Source organism: Bacillus rossius, chromosome 14, assembly GCF_032445375.1.
Source record: "Bacillus rossius redtenbacheri isolate Brsri chromosome 14, Brsri_v3, whole genome shotgun sequence".
Taxonomy (NCBI): domain Eukaryota; kingdom Metazoa; phylum Arthropoda; class Insecta; order Phasmatodea; family Bacillidae; genus Bacillus; species Bacillus rossius.
This window is the reverse complement of record NC_086341.1, coordinates 34799500-34810678: the sequence shown is the minus strand read 5'-3', so window position 1 is coordinate 34810678 and position 11179 is coordinate 34799500.

The window sequence follows — 11179 nt, the reverse complement described above, 5'->3', positions numbered from 1 at the left end:
AATTTGACCATGACCTTGAACTTTGACCTTGACCTTGAACTTTGCCTTTACCTTGAAATTTCACGTTGACCTTGATCATGTTAGTTTTATTCTAACCTGCTACAGTGCAGTAATAATTCATTATTACTGAGGTGCCCACCATTTTGAAATTTGGGCGCCATCTTAAAATCATGTAATTATTTAGCTAGAAGTGCGGGAAAAATTCCAAAAGTCTCCGTAAAAATCAAGTATTAATTTACAAATCGAATCGATAGATTCCTGTCCACGGTTCAATTCTTGACCAGTAACAGTTGTAACTAATTATTAAATAAATTTGAGATTCTGTTTTCCATTACTTTTCGCGGAGTTTATTAATCAGTCATTCTACGAAAAACAACTCAAAACAATATACCTGACCAACGAATTAAATACAGTGTCGATAAGCCTAACAAAAAAATCTAATTTTTAAATAATCTGAATAACCTATAAGCCGTTCATGTACAAAGACATACATATAGGCTAGACCATTTGTCTTCAGTCCTTGAGACAAAGTAATGTCATTATCAGACGTATAGGCTAGTAATTTCAGGTCCGCATGACCTTCGTCGTTAGCTTATTTTCAATTAATCCATCGTGACTATGTTTATACTTACTATTCATAAATATCATAAAATTACAGGAAAAAAATTAATTAAAAATAAAAATAAATTTATAACAATTTAAAAAAAAAATAAAAAAATACATAACATTCTTGTTTGTACTATAACTCTATCTTTGTTCAACAATGATAAGTTTACAAGCTATCAGAATCTGTTTATGATTTTTTTATTTTTTTTTTAAATTTTTTTTAATTTATTTTTATTTTTAATTAATTTCTTCCTGTAATATTATAATATCAAAGAAAACGTGTGTCGTTTTTCTCCGTGTGCTACTGATTATTCTTGTCAATATTATGGTGGTTTACTCCGAGTGCTCCTGATTATTCTTGCAAATATTATGATGGTTAACTCCGTGTGCTCCTGATTATTCTTATCAATATTTTGATGGTTAATCCGTGTACTTGCGATCATTCCTGCGGTTTCGGTCAAAGATCAAGGTCACACCCATCTAAGATGGCCGCCGTGACGTCGCAATCCAAGATGGCGGACCGTGAGAAATCTGAGATGCACTAGCAAGAAGGACGAACTTCCTTCACCTTGGAGACTATCAAAGCCATCCTTCTTATGCAATCGATAGTGAGCATCCCGCATCCCACATAAAAGAAATAAATATTATTTACCTGCAAGCAACACGTGACGTCATCTGATGTTGAAAAGCGGAACTACTTACAGCAAGTACCTTTGCATGAGATAAATTAACCCTCACCACTGAATAGTGCTATTGTAGTCATAGACATCAAGTTTCGTAGCCAAGCGGCCAATTAGTCATGCAGTCTCGTAACCATGCGTTCTGGAAGCTTCGTAGTCCTATAGCCTCGCGATCACGTAACCTTGAAGACTTGTAATCGCATAGTCTCGTAACCTCATGGCTCGTAGTCTCGTAGTCATGATGCATTGGAGCCTCGTAGACTTGAAGATACGTCTGCAAGTAGCCTTGTAATCTTATAACATAATGCTGATGGTGCAGATGTAGCAAAAGAGAAAATTCCGTCGAAGACAGATGTGGCAATTGGAGCCTCGTAGACGAGTAGCTTCGTAGTCAAGAACTCATGCAGACTTGTATTCCTGTATCCACGCAGTCACGTAAACTCGTGTTCTAGAAGCTTCGTAGCTCTGTAGCCTCGCAGTCTCGTAACTTGAAGATTCGTAGCCACGTAATTTCGTAACCTCATGGCTCGTAGCGCGTAGTCATGAAGTCTTGGGATCTCGTAGAATAGTAGCTACGTATCCAAGTAGCATCGTAGACTTGAAGCTACGTAAGAAAGTAGTCATGCAATCTAAAAACATAATTCTGCCGGAGTAGTTGTAGCCGAGTAGAATTATATTATCGTAGCTTCAAGACATGTAGTTTCGTAACCACGCGGTCTTTTAGCCATGCAGTCTTGTAGCCATGTATAACTGGTAACCAGCTAGATCATTTTAGAATCGTAGCCATGTGGCCTCATAGTTTCTTAGACTCGAAGAATTCTAGCCAAATATATTTGGAGCCAAAAGACTTTTGGAACCAAAAGACTGTTGGTGTCAATGACTGATGGATCAATGAATATTGGAGCCAATGAAAATTGCAGTCAATGAATATTGTAGCCAATGACTATTGGAGCCAATGACTATAGAAGCCAAAATATTGTTGGAGCCAAAAGACTGATGGAGCCTTTTGGAACCTGTTGGAGCATTTGGAGCAATTGGAGCCCATGCATATTGGTGCCAATGAATATTGGTGCCAATGAATATTGGAGCCAATGAATATTGGAGCCAATTAATATTGGAGCCAATGAATATTGGAGCCAATTAATATTGGAGCCAATGAATATTGGAGCCAATAAATATTGGAGCCAATGAATATTGGAGCCAATGAATATTGGAGCCAATGACTATAGGAGCCAAAAGACTGATGGAGCCTTTTGGAGCCTGTTGGAGCATTTGGAGCAATTGAAGCCAATTTATATTGAAGCCCATGAATATATGAGCCAATTAATATTGGAGCCAATGAATATTGGAGCGAGTTAATTTATGGAGCCAATGAATATTGGAGCGAGTTAATTAATCGAGCCAATGCATATTGGAGCCAATGAATATATAGCCAATGAATATTGGAGCCAATTAATATTGGAGCCAATGAATATTTAAGCCAATAAATATTGGAGTCAATGAAAAATGTGCTGCCTTTTCGTTGATGGGGCTGCCTTTTCGTTGTCGGTGCTTCTAAATGTGCCGTCTTTTCGATGGCGGTGCTTCCAAATGTGCTGCCTTTTCGTTGGCGCTGCTGCCTTTTCGTTGTCGGTGCTTCCTAATGTGCTGCCTTTTCGTTGGCGGTGCTGCCTTTTCGTTGTCGGTGCTTCCAAATGAGCTGCCTTTTCGTTAACGGTGCTGCCTTTTCGTTGTCGGTGCTTCCAAATGTGGTGCCTTATCGTTGGTGGTGTTGCCTTTTCGTTGGCGGTGCTGCCTTTTCGTTGTCGGTGCTTCCAAATGTGCTGCATTTCGTTGGCGGTGCTGCCTTTCCGTTGTCGGTGCTTCCTTTTTATTGATTGTGCGTAGTACAAAATGTAGTGTTTGTTTACTAGTTTAAAACCTCTTGGAGTTACTAAAATATTTTTCAAGGTCACTTGGTCCTTTATTATGTATAAAAATGTCACGGTGGATTAATTGAATATAATTAGCTAACGACGAAGGTCATGCGGACCTGAAATGACTAGCCTATACGTCTGATAATGACATGACTCGGTCTCAAGGACTGAAGACAAATGGTCTATATGTGTAGTTTTGTACATGAACGGCTTAAAGGTTATTCAGATTTTTGAAAAATTAGACTTTCATGTTAGGCTAATCGACACTGTATTTAATTCGTTGGTCAGGTATATTGTCTTGAGTTGTTTTTCGTAGAATGACTGATTAATAAACTCCGCGAAAGGTAATGGAAAACAGAATCTAAAATTTATTTAATAATTTGATACAATTGTCACTGGTCAAGAATCGAACCGTGGATAGGAATCCGTCGATTCGATTTGTAAATTAATACTTGATTTTTACGGAGACATTTGGAATTTTTCCCGCATTTCTAGCTAAATAATTACATGATTTCAAGATGGCGCCTAAATTTCAAGATGGCGGGCACCTCAGAAATAATAAATTATTACTGCACTGTAGCAGGTTAGAATAAAACTACCATGATGATACGAGTACACACAAGATGGTGTCCTCCAGCAGGAGAAAACATGATGATGGCAATGACCACTAGCAGGTGGTAGCTCCTGGTAGATGTACTGAACATAAAATGACGGATCCATGATGGACGTCATGGTCAATGATCAAGGTCAATGTCAAATTTCAAGGTAAAGGACAAATTTCAAGGTCAAATTTCAAGGTCAAGGTCAAATTTTAAGATCTAGATCTAAGTTCAAGGTCAAGGTCAAAGTTAAAGGTCAAGGTCAAAGTTCAAGTTCAAGGACAAAGTTCAATGCCAACAGACGATGTCAAAGGTATGCTGAACAGAAAATTATACTAACATGTTGCCAGCACACTCTAGCAGACGAAAACAAGATGACGGTCTCCTGCGTAGGAAGACAAGATGGCGGATATGACGTCATACCAGCTGACGATATATATCTTGATATTGGTGGTAGGTCAGTCTGTAGGTGGCTTCTTTGGAGGAAGGATCTGATGTTTTTTTTTTTGGCTCTTAGCGATTTCGAACCAAGGGCGGAAATCGATCTAATCAATCAGAATTCTAACAAGTTAATTTTTTGATAAATTTTGGAATTTGTTTCATTAAAATCGGATAATAAATAAAGTTTTCCAAGATGGCGACTAAATTACAAGATGGCGGACATGACGTCATACAATTTTATGATATAAACCTTGTTATTGGTGGTAGGTTAGTCTGTAGATGGCTTCTGTGGAGGAAGGATTGGACACCATTTTTATTTTTTTGCCCTCACCGGGTTCGAACCGAGGACTCTGAGCTCCGTGCCGTAAAATTTTGTTTTTTAAATGTTTTTATTAAAATATTTATAAATTGAATTTTATTATAAATATTAACATTTTTGTCATAAAAATCGAATAATAAATTTAAAGATGGCGGGCGTAAAGGAAACTGCAACGGTGACGTCATTATCCAAGATGACGTCAGAGGCTTATCGGAGGCTGTAGACATGGATGCTTAAGCCTACATATGGAAATTTCTAGCTGCTGGTATTTTTAGGGACTAAAACGGGAAATTTTCCCTCGAAACGGGAATTTTTCCCTCGAAAACGGGAAATTTTTTCTTTAAACGGGATATTTTGAGTCATTTTGAGCCATTTTTGCGGAATTTTGAGGAATTTTTGAGTCCAAGATGGCAGCCGTGACGTCACAAATTTAAGATGGTGGCTCGGCTCCGGCTCCAGCGCCTGGCGCCTGTTTCCAGACCGGCTAAGCTACACTACTGTCTGGAATTTTCGGAATAAATTATAACGTAATCGATATTATACCTTATTAATGGGGATAAGGCGTCGCCAACTTGTGATTTAAAATATTTGGATATCGCTTTTAATAAAGCTCCCGTGCTAATTTTTTTTAAATTTTATTTGACACAGGACTTAGCTTTGGCTACTTATCAAAGTCAGCACTCGTATACTGGTGTGATTTTCACGATATTTGTAGTCACCAGCGTGAAATAATAAGTTTTTGACGTGACAACGTTTAATAAATCGATGAACGCCGGCTGCACGCATGAAAAATTGTCCCGTTTGCACATTATTCCGTTACGAACATTGTTCCGTTACGCTATGTCCCGTTACGCAGTGTCCCGTTACGCTCATTGTACCCTTGCTACGCATCTATCTCTCTTCCACTTGATTGGAACAACCATCGATTTCACTTTTTCGAGGCACATTAAACTTGAAACACTCCCATTCGTTTCCTATTTTTCTTATCATCGTCCTATCCTTAACAGAATAACACAAATTGGAAGAAGTTAAATAGAAAACATGTATAAAAGTTATAGTTAAATTATTTTCTCTTCGTTAAAGTAATAAACATATTTTTATTAATGAGTGCAAATAAAAGTAAATTTATTAATTAAATTGTAGGTTTCATTTCACTCCTTTGTATCCATACAAAATCGTGATAATTCAATAAAAATGATTCAATTTTATTAATAAAATTATGCACTCATGTAATCAATGTTTTTTTATGACGTTGTCACGTTAAACTATCGTCCGTAAACCGACTTGACAAACAACCAATTTTTTTCCTCTTGGCTCATACAGTTAGATATAATGTGGTTGCAACAAGGTATGGAAGGTCTTGGAGATATTTTTTATACCTTAACATGACAATAATTGTGATAAATAGTTCAAAATAAGAACTTTAGCAAAATAAATATGGAAAATCCAAGAGTTCAAGATTTCCCCCGATAATTTTAGCCAATGACATTTCGTAATAAATTCGGCTCCTTTTGGTAGGCATTCATGTGACATTGACCAGAAGTTTGTGAACATAGTTTTTTTCAAATTATATAATAACTTGCGTTACATAAAAAATTTCAGTTAGTAGTTCTAACTATGAAAACATATTATTGTTATATTTTCATTTATTGCTAGTGTCAGTTCTTAAGTAGCTAACTACATAAATTTATTTCTAAAGCAGGATTTTCCTACCATTAACATGACCAATTCTTGCTCGAATTTTAAATTGGATATCTACATGCATTTAACTGCCTGAGACAGGGTCTAAATGGATGGAACAGGAAAACATAGGTGTCGGATGCCCTACGCAAGGGACAGACCTGTTGTTCCTCTTTGCTCGATATTACTGATGACTATAAAAAATTTTCAAGTCCCACAAAAATATCACCCTTCTCTGTTCTCATTGGCTATTGAGCCATGCTTCCGTAAGAGAATTGCTGTTATGCACACGACGTCTCTCCCATGCCCGTGACCGTCCTATGCACTGGTGTGAATCAGTAGTTCAGAAAACATCGAGGTCAAATATTATCTACACGACTTCTGTTAACTATCTAATTTGTTTAAAACAACCCATATTATTATTACAAATTTTTAATGTATAATAAGGTGACCTTTTTTTTTTTCAAATGAAAAGACACACAGAAGACTATAATAACGTCACTCTCACTGAATTCACTCGTGTACAAAAGAAATCCTTTTCGGCACAGCCTCTGTGGTAGGTAGATTTCGAAGTACCTTTATCTTCTGGTAAAGTTCTGGAAACTTCGATAAACGTATAGGTTATTCTTTGTGTTTTCAAGTATTCCAAAAATGACCGCTAAAACATTTTTTTTTTCATATTGCATGCAGTAAAAATGTTACGAATATTTTTAACACAAAGCACCCAGCTTTCAATAGCTTACAACAAGTTTCATATTTTCCTACTAAAGAATTTATGAATATTTTTGACCTTCAAACGCTATCTTTCATCCCTTTACGAATACGTAGTTGTACATAAATTTGATTTGCCTAAGGTCTAACCAAACTCTAACATGGTTTAAAATAAATTCAAACGAATTTTATAGTAAAGTTTTAATTTGTTTTCATTTCATCACCTTTTTATGGTAATAGTTCGTTTCATCGTAAATTGTTTCAACCAAATGTTTTAAATAGTGTTTAAAATTTACGGAAAAATATGTAACGTATTTGATATTATACCTTATTAAAAGTTATGATTTTTTTGTCTGTACATTAAACGGATTTTTTTTTCTTTTTATTCCAACCCCAGGTTTTTTCAACCCATTGCAATAATGATTCTTGGTCTTATCAAAATTTGTTTTAGACGAAAGTTATAGATTTTAAAAGTTTTAAAATTTATTTTTAGACATTTTAGAGTTTACCTAATATAGAAGTTATGAAATATACAGATGTAATTCCACCCTTAGCCGCAATGGTTGGTAGTATCAAAAATATTCTTTGACAAAATTGAAGATATTATCTATAAGGTTTACAAACAATTTGAACGAATTGGTAATAAACCCTTCGTCCTTAAACATATGTTATTTTCTACCCCTTGCAGTTATGACTAGTCTACTAAAAATTACTTCGAACAAAAGTTGTATATAATATGTTAATTTTTTACAATAAATAACAACGAATTGAATAACGTATGAGGTACGGAAGTTATGAGTTTTTATCCCGGTTTTTTCAACCCCTTGCCAGAATGGTGTGACTTCTCAATATTTGGCTTGTTTAATGTTTTAGTTAAATATATTAAAATTTACAAATATTTTACGGATTTGATAGTATGCTTACTAAGGGAGTTATAAATTGTTTTGTTCTTCATCCCTTGATTTCTTCACCCGTTAGAGACATGATTGTTCGTAACAAGAATATATTAATAAATATTTTTGGTGTTACACCTACGTTCAAATGAATGTTATATTTTTCATTTGAGGGAGTTATAGCAATTATTCTGTTTTTCAAAAAACCTTTCCCATATCTACACCTTTAGACATATTTTACCTGTTAACGATCTAAACCGTGATTTTCCATTAATATAAATATTTTATGTATCAGTTTAAAAGATATTTGTGCAAAATTACGGCAGTTATTGTTTCCATAAAAATTTAATATAAATAAACTTATAAGTTAATTCATTTTTGTAGTCTATAGATCATGAAGAAAAAAATTACATATTTTTTTGGAAGTCACACCGTTTTTTCTTACTTATTCTTTCGAAATCTTCCTTTAAAACTTTACACGCAGTAATCTGTGACCAAAATATATGTGCTGTGGAAAACTAACAAATAGCAAAAGGGGGAATGCAGTAGACCATTAAGGTGGGTCTTAGAAAAAGATGGATGCTTTCCAGTTACGAATAAAGTTCCAGACGTCTTGTTTTCTTTAAATGTTTTTCTAAAATCAGGCGAATGCTAAGACAATTTCTTATAATAATGAAATGTATTTTATATTGCCAGTTCTTATCATTGTTTCTTCTCAGCGGCTAGCATCCTCGCTAAATTAGATACATTCAAAATGAGAGAAATTTTTACATCTTTTTAAAAAAAATTAATTGTAATGTGCACTTATTTTTCATTTGTATTTACTTTTGTATTTACTTTTAAACTACGTTGACGTTCAATATTCCGGTGAAACTCTTATCCGGTATACAATTGGTGCTGCAATCTTGGATCAAATAATTCGTACGTATTTATACGTCTAGAACTACTAAAATGTCATGCAAAATAAAATTCCTAACCAAATTTGAGAGTTTCTTTAAGCTCATACAAAGGGTTCCTTAGACGCCGTGATAGCTAAGGCGTTGCTCTCATGTGGCGCAAGTATACGAAAAAAATTCAGTTTTTTTTTATAAAGAATCCTTTGGAATACAGTTTCCAAGAAATGGTTTGAAATACGTACTAGATATAAATTGTAACTTTGTAAAACATTTGCCTATGGTTATTTTGCATATACGGAATACGTTTTTATATCTAGCTAAAACGTAGTATTTATAACGAAATTTTGCGTATAATTTAACATTTTGATCAATGTTTAATACATAGTATTTTATAACCATGGAAATGACTATCCAATACTTAACAAGTTGATTTTATTTTGTTTTATCATTCTTATTAATGTGAGCAGTTAATTCTGAAAAACAATTCAAGGCTTCGATTTAAAACAATAGTGTACAAACTATTAGAGTTACTGTCATAACACAAAGCATAAATGCCCGGATAAGAATTCAAACCCAGTATAATTGTGAACAGTAAATGTTTGTTATACCTACAGTATTTTTCGTGTAACTGTACAAATATCTGTAACTTTATATGAATACTTCTGTTTTATTTACCAAAAAGAATGATAAATTCTCTCTCAGCTCTCTTGGTATGACCCAAATTTACGATAAAAGAGCTCTTAGTTATTTTCCCACGTGACTTGAAGCCCCACATAGTATTGGAATCCCGTTGATTTATTTGTTGGTGCATAACAATGCGACGTAAAAACTGTTCGAAACAACAAAGCCGAGACAGTAATTTTGGTCTGTGTCATGCAAATTGTTTCAAATTTGACTGTTCCCGAAAGTGGCACAAAATGGTCCACATATTCTCCCGCAACTATTGTACCTAAAACTGCTCTTATATGAAATTTCCGTGTGGAATGCCAGCGTTGGTGAACAAACAGAATGTAATACTTTGCAAGTGTTATTTGCACAATTGACAATTATAGAAAACTGACGGGCCTTTTGACGTAGGATGAGCGCCAAAAAATGAATTACCAGAAAAATGGTAACTACGTCGGACTGCAACTTCCAAATTTTTCCATCCATCGTAAACAATGAGATATTGCAATTGAAAAAAAAATATATCAATTGATTTAAGTGTGACAATTTTTTGAATAATTTGTTTTATCTCAAAAATATTTTTTGAGTTCATGGTCGAAATATGTGGAATCAGTAAATCTACGAAGATCCCTGTACCTGCTCACATCATGAGGCACAAACAGTCAGAGCTTATGCTCAAGTGTAATTTCTGTATAGTGAAGAATCCGGTCGTAGTGTTGCTCGAATATTTCCTCTGAAACCGCAACAATTCAATGCATAGGATTTTGTTCCAGCCCAGACGTTGTACTGTAGTGTTTCTCATCGTGCACGGAAATATAACTCGTAAAATAAAAGTTTTAAATTATTAACAGATTGTTAATGGGTGCAAGCGAGTACTAGTTCTGAGGACTCTCAAACATTCAGACAAACTACTTGACTGACTGAAGTAGCTTGGCTTCTGGGTTATAGCCGTGTTCTTGGCGGATAATTCACCGACGTTTTGGTCGACATTGCAGTCGCCATCATCAGGGAGCAGTTCCCTAAGCAGTTACCAGTAGGTAACTGCTCCCTGATGATGACGACTGCAATGTCGACCGAAACGTCGCCAAGGACACGGCTACATCCCAGAAGACAAGCTACATCAGACAATGGCCGTGAAATCCTGCGCACATTATTACTTGACTGACTCTTGGATGAATACGACTTTTGGAATGATTCGAGTTACGTCATGTATTCCGTGATGCATGCGAGCGGTAACGTTCAACTCGTCATCTTCCAAAGTCGTAACTTCTGCTCCCTCCCCTCTCGAGAACCAAACAAAACTTCTCTGGCCATCGTTGTTACTTAGTTGCGGTGGTTCGCTACGACTGCAGCCGCGTTATGGATTTTGTAATCAAGCTATCTCCCCCCCCCCCCCCCAAAAAAAAAAAAACACTAAATTTCCTCTTTGGCTCTCGTATTTCGCTGGATCCCGACAATGCGACAAATGGCGCCGGTGGACCAACTAGCTGGGATGGAGGAACGAGGGAGAATGACTCACAAAAATATGGTTCTTATAATGTTTCTGACGTCTCGTGTGTACCATTCGCACTTCCGCAAAGATATACCTTCTAACCACAGGTTTTAATGATGTTTATAATCTGTATTTGCTAATATAAATGGATTTTTTTTACTTGGTAAAAAAATCTCTCTGTGTGAATTGTGTAAAATAGGAATGTTCATTTAACAACGTTTAGATTACATTATGTTAAGTGTGTATAACTAAAAATACCATGTAATGAGTCTGATCACTG